Genomic DNA, 19712 nt, shown 5'->3' with positions numbered 1-19712 from the left:
CCAGAGCCGCAGTTCAGACCCAAGTGTTCACCCCCACAAAAGCTGAGAAGAGATGATGCTTCACAAATTCAGGGCTGCAGCTCCGCAGGACCCAAAAGAGTGGGGGACTTCAAAGATGGCAGCAGGGGGTCCGAGTTTATTTTTAAACAGTAAAAATATATCGGCTGAAGACAATGCCAAACCTGTCTGACATAAATCAAATTCCCCTTTTCTCTTGTCATTCTTGCCTTTCTTCTTCTTTACCATCCGTTCTTTATTTCATATATCTACTTTCACAGCAAACGTCACAGAGAAGACAAGAAGTCTTGATTAAATCAAAAAAAGCATTCAAACAGTTCATATAATATTAGGACTATATTTGGAATTCTCGTCATCCTAAAGTGATATTACACCCTGCCCAGGATTTGTTTCCTGCCTTGTGCCCTGTGTTGGCTGGGATTGGCTCCAGCAGACCCCCGTGACCCTGTAGTTAGGATATAGCAGGTTGGATAATGGATGGATGGATAAAGTGATATTAAATACAAAATGGAAAAACGATGGTTTTCCCTACCAGTCTAAATGAAGCAAATGTTACAGACTTCTTGTATCAGCAGCTAATGGTGTGGGGGAGAGACTTTTGGAAAATACGTTTCAATTTCAGATCCCCAGGTTTTGATAAGCTGTGTCTGGACACAAGTGTTCGGCCATCAGACGGGTCTACGTGTGAAGCTCGTCCTGATCCCCATCGTGTGAAAGCTCTCGGGCCTACATGGAGCCTGTGACGCAGGTAAATGTTGTTTCTTGGCTGGGGCTGAGGCTGAGGTCTGGGAGTGAGGAGGTTGTGTAAACTGTGCCGGTGGCCCGCTGTGATAGACAGACTTGTGAACTCTCCGTTGAATAAAAGCAGGCTCTCAGAAAGAGATAGAGCAATGGAGGGAGGGCATGGAGGGGGAAGCAGTAGAGGACAGCAAGGCGTGTTGTGAGCGGACCGAGGCAGCGAAACATTTGTCCAGGCTCCATCGTTTTGTTCATTACCGATGTCGAGATTTCTATGAAACTGGGGCCCAAACTGAACTCATGAGGTTAGGACACAGCAGAGAGGAAAAAGTGGAAAAAGTGAAGAGACTCGTGGGGAAGGGTAAAGGAAGCAAGAGTGGAATTAGCCCGACTTAGCATTGGTAGCTGAGTCATACTGGAAGAATTCAATGAACCTTTGTGTTTATCGGAATCTTTATCAGGAAAAAAAGAAAATGTCATATTGCTTGAGACACACTGCTTTTTAATGGCCCATTGCATACAAAGTCGTTATTTTAAAAAAGCACTAGTGCACATTCGCAGGCTTTAAAGTGTGTGAGTAGGACAGAGAGCAAAGGAGGACTTGAGAGCGAGCGAGTGCCAGACATTCAAAGAGTGAGTATTTCATTCTGATGTTTACCTCCTTGGCTAGGCCTGCTCCGGCTGGCAGCAGCAGGAGGCTTTCCTGACTGCTCTCCCCAAGAGAAGGGGCACCTGCTTCAGTCATTAACACAGCGGGGGGAGCAGGATTCTTCTTGAGGCAGCCAAGAACAGACAGTCGCTCTCTTTCTCTGTTTCTCTTGCTCTCTCTTTCTCTGAACGCTGAAAACCTGTTAACACTGTGGCTCTATGATTTGAACGGGCCTTGCCTTAAAGTGTGTTTTTTTTTTGCATCAGGTTGATCATCTTTCATGTTTTTTGAAAATGAATGATCTATGCTTGGAGTATATGGAAAGCAGACATCACACTTGGAGATGGCTCTGGCTGCAGGTCAGTTCATTTTGAGTGCTAATAATAAATGACCCATCCATTCATCCATCTTTTTTTCAAGTGCACCGACTCCTAGTGTTTTTTCATAGTGTTATTTTACTCAATTTACATCCCTATTTGAGTTAACTCTGTCATTCTGTACTAAGGCACGGATTTCCTTTAACTTTGTGATTATTGCAAGGTTATTAAGATTCTAAGTTCTTTTCCAGTAAAGAAGCAGATTTTCTTTTCATTGTATGGAAAAAATAATACACACCAAATTGCAAACATTTTGCATTTCCCATGCACTCCAGTAGATGGTGTAGTACTCATCTCTACACTGTGTAGAAGCATGTTGCTTTCGTTAACAAAGCTCCATGCAAAAATGTAACCTTTTCAATTGTTTGCAGAAATTTCAGAATATAATCATAAAACACAAATATTAAACTGCCTTTCTTTGGCTACCCAAACCAATAAGCAATGGATACAACACGGCCATTTTGTGTGACTTGGGCATTTCTCTTTGTCTTATCTTTCATTTGGCTGTTGTGCAGCTACTTTCTCCTCTGTAACTGATCTCCACCGTGCCTACTGGTTTTTGAAATAATTAAACAGTGAAGAAAAGTTCAAAGAGAGAATGGTGGTGTAGATGTCTCATGGGCTGGATGGGCATCCCGGCAAGGAGAGGGGATGATTCCTTACCCAGATGGAAGACTCCTAACAAGCAGATAAACATCCCGGCCGGGGAGGAAAGAAGCAGCAGACCTGGAAGTAAGGATCAGAAATTATGGACGGACAGCCCATTGAAAAGAAAAGATATCGCTGGGGGTTTGTTATTCCCTCAGCATGCTAGATGGCAGCTGCACCACCAAGTGGAAATCCAGCAGTGCATGCAGGGAAATGTAGTCCGACAGAGCAGCCCTGCTGGAGTAACTGGGTGCCACTACAGTGTGCTGCAGGGAGACAAGCTCCTTGCTGTAATGGACTTCCATATGACCCAGGTCCTTAGTAAAAGGGACCACACTCCCTTGGCCAGGCAAGTCGGAGCTGGGAGGAAGAAGGGCAACACTCGACTGGAGAAGGACAGGGCGGTGGTGAGAGGAACTGTGGGAAAGAATTGAATTCTGGAGAGAGAAACCTGTGTCTTTATGGTTTTTCTTTTGTTACTTTGTGGAGGTGTTGTGTAGTTTGGTTAATAAACCAACCTTCATTTGAACCCTGGACTGTGCTTGTGTGTTCGTGTTGGGGTTTGGGCACACTGATGCCATCACAGCGGTTGTAGTTACCTGTCAGTTGTAAGTTACCAAGTCTTAGATTATAACATACAAGCCAGCAGAACAAAACCAGACAGCTCTCAGATGTACAGCTATTGACATTATCAGGAGTCATTTACTGAGAGTGCCACTCCATATCACTTTTGTAGTGTTTAGTATAAGATTTGAAATCATAGCTTCATGAAAACTGCCATCACGAGGGTCTAAAATTCAGGTGAAAAGTTAAAAAACATAGCTATTGCTGTCAAAAGTATTAGTCATTATTTTTCAAAATTTGCCATCCTTTGCCTGAATTTGCTCTTTGGAGGTCACGCATAATTTCAACATAAGCAATATACAATGTCACTGCTTTTTTTCTAGTGGAAAATATATTTATACGAAATGCTTATTCTTACCCTACACATCACAAGACATACCAGGATATGTCTGACTGTCCTTCTAGCCCTTGTCATTTTGTATCTTTTTTACTCTCCAGTGCTTTACCACTATTACTGTTTTATTTTTTGCTAGTTATAATATGACAGCAATACAACGAAAGTCGTCTGTACCCCATGCACGTTCCGTTGATTGTAAATGTTATAGTTTTATTATGAATGGTGCTCTGTCAAGCGAGTTTGCGCTTTTTTAACCTTAAAATAAATGATACATTGATACAGGCATAAATATATGCTCTCAGATTTTCATTAGTATCAGTTGTGACCACCAGGGGGTGCACCAGCTCCCCAAACACCCAACATAGGCTCTGGACGCAAGTTCAGCACTCAATTTGCTTTTATGGTGGGAAACTCTTCTCTGTAAGCATTTCCCACCACCAACACAAGTACAGATAACCACAACAAGCAACACTCTGTCTTATTCTCCTCCCTGTCTCTCACTCGTCTCTGTCATTGCCACTCCTCTGTGCAAGCGTTGTCCTCCTTCCACCCAACTCTAGCTCTCTGAGCTATGGCAGGCAGCTCCTTTTATTGTATCCCTGGAAGTATTTCCAGTATTACCAAGGCTTGGTGCAGGAGCACTTCCAGGTAAGGCTGGGGCCCCAGAAAGTAGGGCTCCCCAGTCCCCACAGCACCCCCTGGTGGCACCCACTGAACCAAACAGGGCTGAGATGACAAATTCCATGTCCCATGATGCCTTCTGGAAATCCGTGGCTATACCACAATCCAGGGGGCCTGCCATCTAGCGTCCTGGGGGAGACAAAGCCCTTTGCAAGTTGTCCAGTTGGGTAAGGTTCCCAGGTGGCATCCTTCAGATAGGCTTGTGCAATAACATTAATCCTTGTATCACCATCTGGTAGATGACGTCTGTCCCAATGCTTTATCATAAAAGAACATTTGGGTCTTGGTGCTCCACCAATTTTCCTTCTAACACTTCTATGGATAAAAGAAGATGAATGAAAAAACGAATCGGTGAATGTGTGTCAGAAGCAGAACACTTTGGATCATTTTTGTTTGATTTTTATATAAAATGTTTGATAATCTTTGGGGCCATGTTTTTGGTATTATTATTAAAGTTTGTAGAGCTTGATGGGGCCGGGGGGATGTTAGAATATATCTTTGAAACATTCATTTTCAATATTGCTGCACCTTATTTATTATTTTTCTTCTTTAAATTGTATTCTTGTGCTCTGTGCAATAGCAAGCTCTATTCTCTCTTCATCTGCCTATCCTGTGTGGAAAAACCAGCCCAGATCACAGACAGACACAGGATACCCAAGTCCAAAAACACACATGCTTATTTTCTTTGCTGCCTTTTTCCATCACGCAATGCACAAACCCACAATATAGCCCTGTCCTTTCTTTCCTTCTCTCTTTCTTCACTGCCGCCTCCACTCCTCTCCTCGTAAGCCCTGTCCTCCACCTCCAGACTCCGGCTCCTCCAATTTTGTGGGACGGCCTCGATCATCTTCCGGAAGCACTTCCAGGTGTGGCAGAAGTGCTGCATGGGAACCCAGATCCTCTTCTGGCAGTACTTCCAGGTGTGGAAGAAGTGCTGTAGTCCAAGGCTCCGTAACTGTCCAGGTCCCCCCTGTTGGTGGCCACGGGCTTCAGCAGGGTTACGATTCTAAGCTCCAAGCCCATGGCCCTGGTGCAAACAAGAGGGGCCGCCCTCTCATGTCCCGGGTGAGGTACTGCTGTTGACATGTTCTCTCTCCCCAGTCCTCTCCTCAGAAGGGCGTCCTGACCGCATAAGACCCCCGGCTGTCTGCAACACCTGTTATGGGTCATGATGACAATATGTCAATCCTCACCCTACCCTATTTTTCCAGTTCTTCCACCAGCATGTTCTCACAGTGGGCCGTGCCTAGCTTATCACTAGTAGGATTAGCTCAGGGGGAATCTTAACTACACGCTCAAAGCACTTTAAAAAACTCCTCTCAGACAAAAGTAGCTGAAGTCCCACTGTGAGAGCCTCCCACATTACTCACCTCCTCAGCCTGTCATGGAGAGCAAGTGCAGCAACCCTACACAGGAACCTTATTTTTGCCATTTATAATTACAATCTCATTCCTTGGTCACCGCTCAGAGCCTCTGACCTTGCGTGAGAATGCAGATGAACACCGCCCAGTGGAGTGAGACTCTCTTCCAATGATTTTGCCTCAGTTTTATCAGCTGCCTTCAATAAAGGAGAGTCACGTCTGACTTGTGTCATGTCATATTTGTACAGATTGGCCCTCCAAAGGAGCTTCTGTGCACTGATCTTCAAAAAACGGATATCTGCATGTGAAGAACACTTCTAAATGTAACCCACCCCAGCCCCCCTGGGTACTCATGCTCGGATATCCCAAGACACATTTTGCTTTATTGCAGTTATTTAATTCTTAGAAGCCCTGAAGTGTAACATTGCAATAGGTCAATTCATCATGAATGCACAGTTGCTGCCAGGTTGCAGTTTCAATAGCAATGCAGGCTGACAGAACTTGTTGACCATGCAGAAGTACACGTCGCATAGGCACTTGAACAGCTGACTATATGTTTATTATCTCAAATATAGTCAAATATAGTACCACTGACTCTAATGTAGGTGGAATCACAACAGCCATACTGTTGATCATCATCATTTCTTAAAAACGTTTCTGACATTGATGGTAAGTGTTATGCTTGTTTTTATTTTTTAATAACATAAGAGAGTGTTAGAAAGCTGGCACACAGGGCAGTGGATGACAAGAGGTGAGCACATCAATCTGAATTGTAAAATGTATGCTTATGCATACTTTCATTGTCACTCTTCATTTATTTTCTTTTTTTTTTACCACAAAGATTTTAATATAAACATGCTTAGTTTGTATGCCTTGTGGGCGCATATCCCATGACATAAGGGCCTCGGCATGACCTAAATTGGCGTAACCATTGAGTAGTGAGGCAGTTAATTATAATCTGTGGTTTTATGGATAAATTCAATCCCGCAGTCCTGCTGCAACTCCTCCTGCATTTGCTGAATTGGCATGGTAGCCACTTCCTTGGTGAGTATCACAATCATCCAATCAACTCTGCTTGTGAGCCAAGACTCTAAGGTACTTGAACTCTTCCACTTGAGGACGTTGCTCCTCCAACATCATTCTTTTCTGTTAAGAGGATGATAATGATGATCTCAAATGGTGTGGCACTATTTCTTTTTCTTTCCACATCATTCTCAGATGCACACTGCTCCAGGGGACATCAGACCTCATAGCTCAATAAAGCCAGTGTTAGGACACAGCGAACATTGTTGGCCTGCCTCAAGTTTGTTTCATGTTTATGTACAGTATATACTCGCGTATAAGTCGGGTCTTGAAACCCAAAAAATCAATCATAAAATCAGATCCCGACTTATACACCATTTAAAAATGTGACGCTTATTTATTTATTTATTTATATCTACTTGCCTCCTTCGATCTCGCATCAGTTTCTCAGACGCATTGAATTTTGTTGCAGTAGCGCAGTTACCAATTTCTTTCGCTACTTCAATGATGTTTAATTTAAAACCAGCTTCATTATTTTCTTCTGATCGAATGCTCCATCGTAGATAAGGGATTCTCTTACGATAAAGATGTATGAGGGTGTGAGATACAAAAAACACAAAACAGTGAAAACGTCCCTTCGGAATAATTCAGGTATTACTGTGTGATCATGTAGGCACAACACATAGCTGTGTGCTCCATGGTTACTCTCCCAGGTGGGCGTTAGCATATCATAATCTCTTGGACCAATAGTGTGAGCTTTCCACATTCAACTTATATGACCAACATTATAAAATACCAGAAATTATACAGTAAAATCAAGTCCCGACATATCCGTGGGAGAACTTATCCGTGGGTATATACGGTACTCTTTTATCATTTTGTGTTATTGATTGTATCTTTGTTTTTGTTCTCTCTGTATTTTATTTATTTAGTATTTTGTAATGAGATATTTTAACATCTCTCTATTATAAAAAGAAATCCTGGAAAGCAAAAGCAAGGCGACTATACGTGATCTTCTCGGAAGTTCTCGGTAGACATTTAAAAGACGTGACTCCCTGGCAAGTCTCTTTTGTCTCACAGGGACCGTAAACATGAGACTTGGTGCCAAGAGTTTATCCCAGGGCCATCTCGCGGGGACGTGGAACATGAGATTCTTGAAAGACACGCCCTGCTTACAAAGGATATCGTATAAGACCACACCCATGAAAAAACAGTCAGTCGCCGTAAAAGCACGTAGTGCACGCAGATCACGTGCTCTCAACACATATAAAGCGTATAAGGACAATACGGAGAATAGAGACTCAAAGGCGTTGGAGAGAAAAAAAGGCAGATAAGAAATTATGAAAGCAGTGGAATTCATAAGGCTCAAACAAACGATGGCGCGATACACAAGCAGAGAAAGGTACAGAATATGAAAGCAGTAAAATTTGAACGTATTGCAGCATCCCAGCCAGGTTGTGGCCTTTTTGGTTTTAAGTGTCTGTTCGGTCCCATTGAGGGAGGGAGGAGTACAGCACAGAAGACTGATAGCGGAGTATTGATTGATGCGGTGAGGGGGGGTGAGACGCGGGGGATGAGGGATTGGAGAGGGTGCTAGAAAGTTGTGTTTGGGGTTATGAAGTCAGCGATTGTTCAAGTAAAACTTTTGTGACACTTTATCATGTTAGACGCTACAGTATCAAAGAAAAGACAGAAAAGATCGCATTACCGAAAAACAAAAGGTGATTGATCAGCAGAACCAGGTGTAATTGAAAAAAGAGCAGGACACATCGAGATCAGAAATAAAAGGCAAAGAGTGGAAAACAAAGTCATTTCGCATTTGCATCATTCAATGCACAAAACATGGATTTACACAATAATGGACCATGCGCTATGAGAACCTGTGGTCCCGGAAAAGTTAAAGCAACGACAACTTGAATTTCAAAGAATACACAATTCGGTCAGATGTATATTTATGATCCCGGAGAAGCGATGCAAATTTTAACAGGCAAAAAGAAAGGTAATGTATATATTCCGACAATATCATTACACATCAAAGGAGATCGTAATATGCCATTCATATTAAAATATTTACAGTTTACGTGAGAATAGCTTTTGCTATGACAATCAATAAATCACAGGGACAAACATTAGAAAAAGTCGGATTATTTATTAGACATACAGAAACAATATTCACTCATGGGCAGTTATACGTTGCGTTGTCACAATGTGTCTTCAAAAAATATTGTTTTTAATGAAGCTTTTAACTAAAAGTGCAAATAATGAAATTGAAATAATTCCAAAGAAAAAAAATTTAAACTTGTATATCCAATTAACCAAACACAGGGGTTGGCGAAGCGAAGCGAGCAGGGGGCGAAGCCCCTAGTTGTTATAGATTCATTTGCTTTGTTAATGCCTCGCCTCCTATATTTAGCGCCCAGGGAGAGGGGGCCACCTGATTACGCAGCTTTGTGACTGACCCAGCAGTATAAATGGAGAAGCTGCTGGTCTCACAGAAGTTTTCATACTCCTAGTTTGTGACTCCTCAGTCTGATTTATGATTCCTGTTTGGATTTCCTGGTTTTGACCACAGCTTTGATTATAAGGTGCTGGTGTTGAATTTACCATTTTTTGTTTGCTTTAGCTTTGCTTTCAGGGGAAAAGCTATTTTGACTTGTTTTCCTGCATTGCCATTCTATGTTCCTTTTTTTGTGAGGTTCTTTATAAATGTTCAAGAAACTTTGTTTTATAGGCCAGAGCATTTCTGGTTTTCCTGCCTCTACTATTTGAAATTGGTGAACATATTTTGAAGTTTAATAGCCTTAGTATCCTTTAGTAGTTTAGTATAGCCTTAGTATAGCCCTAGTAGTTTTTTCTTTCCAATTTGGTCTAAAACCTGGGGGTGAGGCCTCTAAGTGGGCTTAGGCGAGAAATAAGGGCTGGTTCGGCATTTTGTGTGGGTTTTTTTTTTAAGCCTCCTCCTTTCCGTGGTTCATCATGGAAGGATTTTCTCAACAGCCAGGAGGACAACATCACCCACAAACAGTAATGACAGAAGCCTTAGCTTCCCAAACTGGATAATAATATGGATAATATGGATAAAGATCTTCATATATAATACACTACCCATTGTCTTTTTAAGTTGAACTTTTTTTACAGATGGTGAAATGTTTGCTTTCAGAAGTTGCTGGTATTTATTTGAATCCACTCTTCCCTCTACCAGTGACATGTTCCCTGTGCCACTGGCTGCAACACAATCCCAAAGCCTAGTCGATCCACCGCCATCTTCTTATATAATATGCTACTGTGGCTGTCCATTTGTCTGTCCAGGATTTTAAATCACCTTTAGCTCGCAAACCATTTGAACTATTGACCTGAAATTTGGTACACATATACTACGTGAAGTCTACTATCCGCTTTCAAGGTGATGATTGACCTCCAAGATTATTCCTTTTTTATTTTTATTTTATTTTATTGTAGAATAAACTCTCGGCAGTGGCCAGCAGGCATACCAGCGCCATTCTCGTTCCCTCCCACAGTCACAGATACAGAGGATGAAAACTAGGAATGTTCAAGTCAAGTGTATTCACTGCACGTTATCATGCAGTGCGCCGTTACGGTAATATATAATCCCCATCCCCACCTTATTATCTTTTCCATGAAAATTACAACCAATATAAAAACATGGCAGCATAAAAAGGCAATTTTCAGCTGTGTCCAGTTTTCCTAAAGTAATCGGAGCACTTTACTGCATTCATATTGCAAAAAAGGCACCTAGCAAGAATGGAGCTGCTTTTGTTAACCGTAAGCAGTGACGTTCCGTTATCGTTTTACAGCAAATTGACTCTTCCATGCAGCATCACTCCCACGTCAACTGAGTGATGGTACTTCATGGCACTCACTGATTCAAGGAGAACCTAACCCCTGTTGTCGATCGTGTGTCCTAGCTTTGTGGCACTTCATAACTCACTCTTCCCGGCTCAGAATTAATACATCTGTTTGGAATCTACACATATGTTGTCCTTATCTGCTCAGCAGTAAAAAAAATAAAATTAAGGGGAAGATAGGTGGCATCATGTCGGACATTAAAAAGTTTCAGTTTTTGGAGCATTTTGAATTGTGGAATTTCAGATTAAGGATACTCAACCTGTAATTGAAGTATTTTATAGTTATTCAAGCATCACCATTTGGTGTAGATGTTTGCATAGCTGCAGCCATATCATTTGCATTTGCTACATTTGTTGTTGGTCACAAAACATGGAGGATTTATGAATACAGTTTAGGTTAAGCTCTTATTCTTGAAGTTGCTGTGTATGTGACAACTGTCCAGTCTTGCTGTTTACAGGACATCTGCTGATCTCTGAGTAGATTTTGTATATGACATCAACCTTGCTCTGAGTACTTAAACCATTTCAGGAGTTCGTCTTCATGACATTTCTTAAAACAAATGCTTATATATTTCACTGTGCACTGCAAGCCAAAGTACTTCACTACTGTTACATCTAAATGATTCTCTCACAGTCAGTGCTGTGTTGGATATTCAGGTAAAGCAGGAATAACAAGATGAGAAGACATGGACTGACAAGGAGAATAAAATAAAAAGCCCACCTTCTGGAAGGGACAGCTGGACAGCAAGAAGACCACCTCCTTGCTGGGGTGACTGATAAGAGAAACCAGTTGAAAGGTGGGTGCTTTAAAGGTATACTTACAGTACCTCAAACGTTGTAAGGTCTGCAGGCGATGAGGGAGTCTTGGCATTCTTTGGCTACTGACTCTTGACAACACACTGGCAGCAGCGGGACAGCATTGGTTATATACACTAAGAATTTTTGCCAGTTCCTGTGGCTTTTTTCATTCCCTGGCCATAGCCCTTCTTATTCGTGTAGATGTTCCAGAGGATGGCAGGGAGCAGTTCATCCGCCAATGTAATAAGTGGCAGTGCCCCTCATGTAGAGTCCAGGTTTGAACACTCACATGGCTGCATGGGAGTTGGAGTCCAGACATGTAGCCCTGTAGTGGTCCCTGGCAGACAATGAAGGGCGCTGCCAGGGGAGGACAGCTTCCTGCCATCCTCTCTTGCCAGTTCCTGTAACCTTTTGGCTTCCCAATCAGGATGGGAATCATAAGGCCTAACTTCCAGGCATTGCCCCCATTTAGTATATCCTTCCGTTATGGCATCCCGGCTGGGTAAGGATTCCACCTACTGTCCTCTAGGGCCTCTACATTCTCTTGACCACCCTGTTATGCCCATATTGAATGGGATCAACGATAGTCTAATAGGTCAACAGGACTCTCAAGCTGCAAAAACACAAAATGAATGACCTCCAGAAGTTTTGCTGTGGTTGTGGATCCCCATACTCTTGTAGCACCTTCCACAGAAGATCACAGGGGGGTCACAGTTATCATCTTTTCCAATTATGCAGAGCGCATACAGATAAGATTTGCAAAAAAAAAAAAGCCCACATTCTGGAAGGAACCACCTCCTTGCTGGAATGACAAGATAAGAGAAAGAAGCTGCACCTCCTCAAATGCAGTGGAGCAAAATGGGCTGTCAGAGGACCATCTGAAATGTCAATCTTGAGAATTAAAAGCTAAAACTCAAACCAAAATCAGATTAAAAAAAATCTTTGCTAGGCTGAATTCAGACTAAATAATTAAATGTATTTAATTTTTGAAGTGTTTTAACGGACAATCTCAAGTCGTTCTTCAAAAGCAAAGCCATTGTTTAAAAGGAGCAGAGTGGTAACGTCAAGACTGATGTGCAACTGAGTCATTAATGTTAACAATCTGGAGGCACCGATGTAGAATACAATTTAAACATATGGTGCCAACCAAACAAAACAGCAATACCATGATGTCATAGAAATCGAATAGAGATATTTTAATGGTTAAGTTGCTGTAAGCTTTGGAGTTTTTACATATTATTGCTTAAAGTCATAACATCATGCTGTACAATGATAAGTGCTGATGTGTGCTCTTATTAGGAATGGACCATCCGCCAACTGATAGTCTTCCTTTAATGTTTTTTTACATTTAAAGTTGCACAATTTCCCTGCAAAAATATTGGAGGTCTACAGCCTGTGGCCAGTTAATGAGCTGCTCTCCGCTCCTGCAGCCCCTCATTGTAGTCAAGTGTGCGAATACAAGAAGACTGAGCAGCCGGGAGAGTGGCCTAGTAAGACCACTCTGTGTAAATGTGCAAACAGTTGAGTTTATTAGAGTTTTATTTTGTGTTTTAAATGTTATACTGTAGGCCTTATTTCAAATTGAATAAGTTTCCTTTTGAAAATATTAATAACCAGTAACGGCGCTCTGCACGATAACGTGCAGTGAATACGCTTGACTTGATCATTCCTACTTTTCTCTGAACTTTTAGCATTCATTTGCTCAGAGGTTGATGCGCTTGCTACTTACTGAGCAGCTCTTCTTTTCTCCACCCTAGCGGCCCACTTCTTCTCTTCTTTCGTCGACATCTTTTCACATTAAAACTGATTAAGTCAGTGTTTGTGTTGCAATTACTTAGTACATTTACTTTAATTTTTCACTTAAGCTGGCACTTAAGTCTTCAATCTGCGTCAAGAATGATTTAAGATATGAAGAGGTAGGGGAAGTGACGGCGAAGGTGGTAGGTATGAGAATGGCACCCGTACACATGCGCCACACAGCCGCCCTGCTGGGCGCTGTTGAGAGTTGATTCTACAATAAAATAAAATAAAAATAAAAAGAGGAATAACCTTGGAGGTCAATCATCACCCCGAAAGCGTTATGCAGACGTCACGTAGTGTATGTGTACCAAATTTTAGGTCAAACGGTTTGCAAGCAACAGGTGATTTAAAATCCTGGACAGACAAACGGACAGCCACGGTAGCATATTATATATAAAGATAAAACCCTGAATAGTGCTCACAATATAAATTAAATATTTTAACTACATTATTAGTCACAATTCTAGCTGCAATGCTTTTGATTAGCCTTCTCTAACATGAGTTATGCAAAGACTGGATAATTTCCTTTCTTTGCCTGTGCAAAATATATGATAGTGATAACTAAAAAAAGTGCTGTAAAATGACTGACTGTGACTGTTGTATCCACAAGGGGACACCAGAGAGCCCTAAACCTCAGACACACATCCAGCACAAATAAAGGGTTTTATTAAGTCCGATTGGTTTGGCTCATTTCTTGAAACAGAAATTACATTCTTAAAACTATAAGATCATTTGGCCAAACAGTCTTACAGTTCTGCAACATTACAGCTCACTAGCAAAAGGTCATATCTTTCCCAAAACTGTTCATACATGCTTCAAAATAGATTCCTTTCCCATATAAAGAGTCAGTACCATCAAAATGTCAAAGATCTTTCTCAATTGCGTTGGCTCATTTGCATTCACTTAGTGCGTTTTCCAAAATAACCTGGATGGTTTAGCACAACACCATGGATCACCTGCAAAAGCTCGTATCTCTCCCAAAATAGTTTACCCATGTGTCAAAACTAAATTCCTTTCCCATTTAAATAGTTAGTGCCCCAAAATGCATCGTCCCTTTGGCATCGTGTAAGCACTGCAAGTCAAAATGCCTAGATGTTTTGTCACTATGGCAGAGGTCTAGCCAACAGAATACAATTATGTATAAAACTGAAAAAAGGATTTTACAGTAAGAGCAGCCTCCAAAGTTTGACATCAGACACACTGCACTCCTACTTCCAAGGAAATTGTAATCATTTTTATTGACACACATAAAGTAACTTCCATACATTAGAGTACATAAAATGTATACAGTATTCTGTACATGTACGAAATATAAACACAAACAAAAACAAGAAAAATTATATCTAGCCTACAGTAGGGCTTACAGTAAATAAAGTTTCACAACTAAGGTAACTTTCACTGGTTGTTGTCGCCACCGTCCCTCTCCTGGCCACCATCCTCATCCTCCTGGCCATCCACGCTGCTCTCTGTTTGGCCATAGATTCTCATCCACATCGCGGATATTTTCCCTTGCGATGCAGCGAGGAAGAAACGGCGCAATGTCTCAACCATCCCCTACACTGATCCCCTGTAATGTCCTCACATGCAGCATCCATTGCATGGAGCAGGGATCTCTGGTCTTGAGCCTGATGTTCATAGACTTTCCACCTCCAAGCGGAAAAAAATTCCTCAATGGGATTAAGGAAAGGAGAGTATGGTGGTAGTAGCTCCATGAGCATCCTTGGATGGGTGGTGAACCAGGCCCTGATGAGCGCCCACGGTGGAAATTTACATTGTCCCACACGATCACATAGTGTGGTAGGTGAGGCCCTTCGAGACCTCTCTCATTTTCTGGGACCAGATGTGTATAAAGACGGTCCAAGAAAATGAGGAGCTTTTGAGTGTTATATGGGCCTAAACTGGGGATGTGTGTGGCCACACCATTCTCAGATATGGCAGCACACATTGTTAAATTGCCCCTCGCTGGCCTGGGACATCCACCGTGGCCCGCTGACCAATGATGTTACGCCACGTCTGCGCCCTTGGCCAGGTTGAAACCAGCCTCATCGACAAATACAAGGATGTGAGATGTTTCATTCCCTTCCAATGCCATTATTCTCTACAATAGAGTAAAAAATCAAATCAGTCATATAGAGGAGTCATACACAACAGAAATAGAAAATTACATGGGATTGTTCTATGTTCTCCTCCACAAGTTCAATATAGCCTGCTACTGGCCACTACTCCAGTGGTTCCAAACCTGGGGTACAGGCCTATGCAGAGGCACTGCAGGGAGTATTTGACACAAAGAGGGAGAAACACTGTTGCAGTTTTTAGGCAAAATGCTGTAGTCAGATAAAGCTGGATTCTAAAGGTAAAGAGGATACTGAAAACCAAACAAATTGGGAACCACTGCTTACTGTAATGTTACTATAATAGACAACCAATAACTGACTTACATGCACATACTGGTACCGCAGCTCTTTCACTCTGTCAGAATTCCTCTCAAATGGTACCCTGTACAGTAACAAAAATCACCATAAAGCACCAAGTTCAATTCACAATCCTCCTTCCTACCCATTCACAACAATAGACAGCATGTCAGGTAACTAAACAAACTGTTTGGTTGGTCATCTGAGATGTGGGAAACTCCTCCTTCGTTGGTCAAGTTCTAATTTCACCTGATTGTCAATTACTGTCATGAATTTATTAGCCCACTGACTCCCCACTTAAACTGAGACAGCGGGCTTTCTTTTAAAGTCAACCAAGGAACTGTGGGAACCAGGGCAGTCCTGAACTGGAAAGCGCTCTCTGGTGGTCTCCAAAGACCCCAACATGGTTGCATTTCTGAACTCCATGCAACTCTTTGAGCGTCCTAATCAGGTTTAGTCCTGCCACCTGTTGTGTGGGGGAGTGACCTGTTCCTGGCGAGTCCATTCTCCCAGTCCTTCAATTATGGCCCCTTAGTCGGGTACCTGATTTCTTGAGATACTTTCAGTTTGGGTTACCACTCCTCCTCCACTTGAGGTGCTGAATCATGATCTGTTTGCTCTGGGTCAGGTCGTGGGATGAGTTTTGAAATGGCGACACTCTCTGCCTTTCTTTGGACATCCTGAGATTTCTAAATCCCTTGAATTTTTACACCATTGTTTTTGGTGGCCTGGTATAGCTAAAATGTTACAGATTTTTTTTGAAGGCATGTGCAGTTTGTAACAGGTCTAAATCATGATCAGGCAGGCAGTGTGGTGTAGTAGTTAAGGCTTTGGACTTCAAACCCTGGGGTTGTGGGATCAAATCCTGCTATTGACCCTGTGTTACCCTGAGCAAGTCACTACACCGGCCTGTGCACCAATTGGAAAACCAAAAGAAATGGAACCAACTGTATCATAAATGTTGTAAGTTGCCTTGCATAAAGGCGTCAGCCAAATAAACAAATGCAGGTTGACATTGCTTCAGCTGACTGCCACATCCTTACTGTTAATGAACTCTTCTTCTTCTTCTTCTTCTTCTAAGAAGCACACTGTAATTCTGGTCAGTGTAAACCAGTTGTCCACGAGTTCTCTTTTTGTACCTTTAAAATCTCTTCCTACTGTAAAAACTCTAGCTGAAGCTTTTATTCCTTATTTCAAGCTTTATGGGGCTCCTAAATCTATTTTGTCTGATCAGGAGCTTCACTTTGTTTTTAGGTTTTGGGGGGTTTTGTGAAAAGGAGGGTATTCAGATTAAGTTTACACCACGTTATTACCTGTAGTGTAAAGAGTCATCTGAAAGCCTAAACCAGGATGTGGAGAAGTTCCTGAGATACACCGTTAACTTTTTCAGTCCAGTTGGTTTACCATTTTTGTACAGTTTTTCTGTCAAGATGTTTATGTTTGAATGCCAAAATGGTGTTCTACCTTCGGTACTACGATGTATTGAGACGTTTTTCATTGATGCCTACCTTTTCTGATTTTGTTTGACGTCAATATGGGGCAGCTGGACTAAGATAACTGATTGGCCTTTGACAGCAGGAGCCTCTGCGAAGTCCATTGTGGACAGAAAGTGGCATAATCATCACAATCAAGGCTGGACAGAAGGTTGTGGATCAAAAGTCGGGACATCTGTTTTTGAGACTGACATCCCATCAGCTTGGTCCCTGCACCATTCTTAAGTGAGTAATATTTGTCACATTTGAATTGGCATCAGAAGCTAATTTCAAAATGCATTCTTTATTTCATGATTCTCATTTGAAACTAGTCCATGTGTGCTGATTTCCTGTTTCCTCTCCTCCTCCTCCTCCTCCTCCTCCTCCCCTATTGTGGCTGATTTTTTCAACCAAAAAATTAATGATATTAGAAATAACATAATATATCTCCCCAACACTAAGGATCCTCTTAAACCCCAGCATTCCATTATAAACAAATTAAACTCTTTCACTAGGATAGATTTACCCGATTTACAAAAAATAATATCTCAATTAAAATCCTCCACCTGCGTCCTTGACCCGATACCAACAAGGTTTTTCAAAGAAGTATCAGGCGTGCTAATTGATAATGTTCTGGACATAGTAAATTGTCACTAGATACTGGGTCTTCCCAGACTGTCTTAAGACTGCTGTAGTTAAACCCCTACTTAAGAAACATAATCTCGACCCCTCAGCTCTTGAAAATTTTAGACCCATCTCTAACCTGCCTTTCTTAAGTAAAGTTCTGGAGAAGGCAGCCATTATGCAGTTAAATGACCACCTCAATAAACATGCTATTCTTGATAAATTTCAGTCGGGTTTTAGAACAAATCACAGCACAGAAACTGCACTCGTTAAAGTAGTAAATGACTTGGGTAAATGCAGACAGAGGCCATTTATCTGTTCTCATCCTCTTAGATCTGAGTGCTGCATTTGACACCATTGATCACAACATTCTTAGAAATCGCCTTAGTCAATGGATGGGCCTCTATGGCAGTGTCTTAAATTGGTTTGAATCCTACCTGACAGGGAAAAAATTCTTTGTTAGTTGTGATAATTATAACTCAAAGACACATGATATCCGATATGGTGTTCCACAAGGCTCTATCCTGGGTCCACTGCTCTTCTCAATCTACATGCTTCCGTTAGGTCAGATTATCTCAGGGCACAACGTGAGCTACCACAGCTATGCTGATGACACACAGCTGTACTTATCAATAGCACCTGATGACCCTGATTCTATTGATTCACTAACAGAATGTCTGACTTGTATCTCAGAATGGATGAATAGTAACTTTCTCAAGTTAAATAAAGAGAAAACTGAAATCTTAGTGATTGGCAATAATGGATACAATGAGGCTATTAGAAATAAACTGGATACATTAGGATTAAAAGTCAAGACGGAGGTAAAAAGCTTAGGGTAATTGTTGACTGTAATCTGAATTTTAAATCATATTAATCAGATCACTAGGACAGCATTTTTTCACTTAAGAAACATAAGTAAAGTTAGACCTCTTATATCACTGAAAGATGCTGAGAAATTAGTTCACGCGTTTGTTTTCAGTCGACTAGATTACTGTAATGCACTCCTCTCAGGACTACCCAAAAAAGACATAAATCATTTGCAACGAGTGCAGAATGCAGCTGCTAGAATCCTAACTAGAAAAAGAAAATCCGAGCACATTTCTCCAGTTTTGATGTCACTACACTGGTTACCTGTGTCATTCAGGATTGACTTTAAAATTCTGCTTATGGTTTATAAAGCCTTAAATAATCTCGCTCCATCTTATATATCGGAATGTCTGACACCTTATATTCCAAATCGTAACCTCAGATCCTCAAATGAGTGTCTCCTTAGAATTCCAAGAACAAAACTTAAAAGAAGTGGTGAGGCGGCCTTCTGCTGCTATGTACCTAAAATCTGGAATAGCCTGCCAATAGGAATTCGCCAGGCTGATACGGTGGAGCATTTTAAAACACTGCTGAAAACACATTACTTTAACATGGCTTTCTCATAACTTCACTGTAATCAAAATCCTGATACTCTGTCTATCCAACTCATTATAATAACTACTCATGGTGGCTCTAAAATCTGTACTAACCCCTACTCTCTCTTCTGTTTCCTTTTCCGGTATCCTTTTGGTGCGCCACCACCACCTACTCAAAGCACCGTGATATTCCAACAATGGTGGATGGATTAAAAGCCAGAAGTCTGTATGACCATCATCATCAAGTCCTTCCGTGAGAACCCTAACTACAAAGAGGACTGTTTCATTTATGTTAGGTAGAATGCCCAGAGGGGACTGGGTGGTCCTGTGACCTGGAACCCCTGCGGATTTTATTTTTTTTCTCCAGCCGTCTGGAGTTTTTTTTCTGTTTTTTCTGTCCACCCTGGCCATCGAACCTTACTCCTTTTCTATGTTAACTAATGTTGTCTTATTTTAAGTTCTTATTTTGTCTTTTATTTTTCTTTTCTTCAGTATGTAAAGCACTTAGAGCTACATTTTTTGTATGAAAACGTGCTATATAAATAAATGTTGTTGTTGTTGATGGCCACCATGCATATGAGATTCCTGACCGCTTGGCCCAAGAGTGGTCTGAAGAATTGTTGTTGGGTTTGTGAGAGAGAGGTGCATGCACATGACATCCCACCCTCAAACCCTCCAACCCTGTCTGGTTGCCAAGTTACGTTGTCATTTTCCTGCAAAGCTTGCTGGTCTAATTTAGGGGACAAGCCTTGGGAGGTGTACTGTGTAATAATAAACATGTTTTACATGTGTGTTTTGGTTTTGTTTAATGTTTTTAAATTCACAGAATCTGTTTTTAAGGTTGTTTGATCATTTCAGAAGTGGTTTATTTTACTTAACTGA

This window comes from Polypterus senegalus, chromosome 18 (assembly GCF_016835505.1).
Source record: "Polypterus senegalus isolate Bchr_013 chromosome 18, ASM1683550v1, whole genome shotgun sequence".
Lineage (NCBI taxonomy): Eukaryota > Metazoa > Chordata > Cladistia > Polypteriformes > Polypteridae > Polypterus > Polypterus senegalus.
This window is presented reverse-complemented; position numbering follows the sequence as displayed.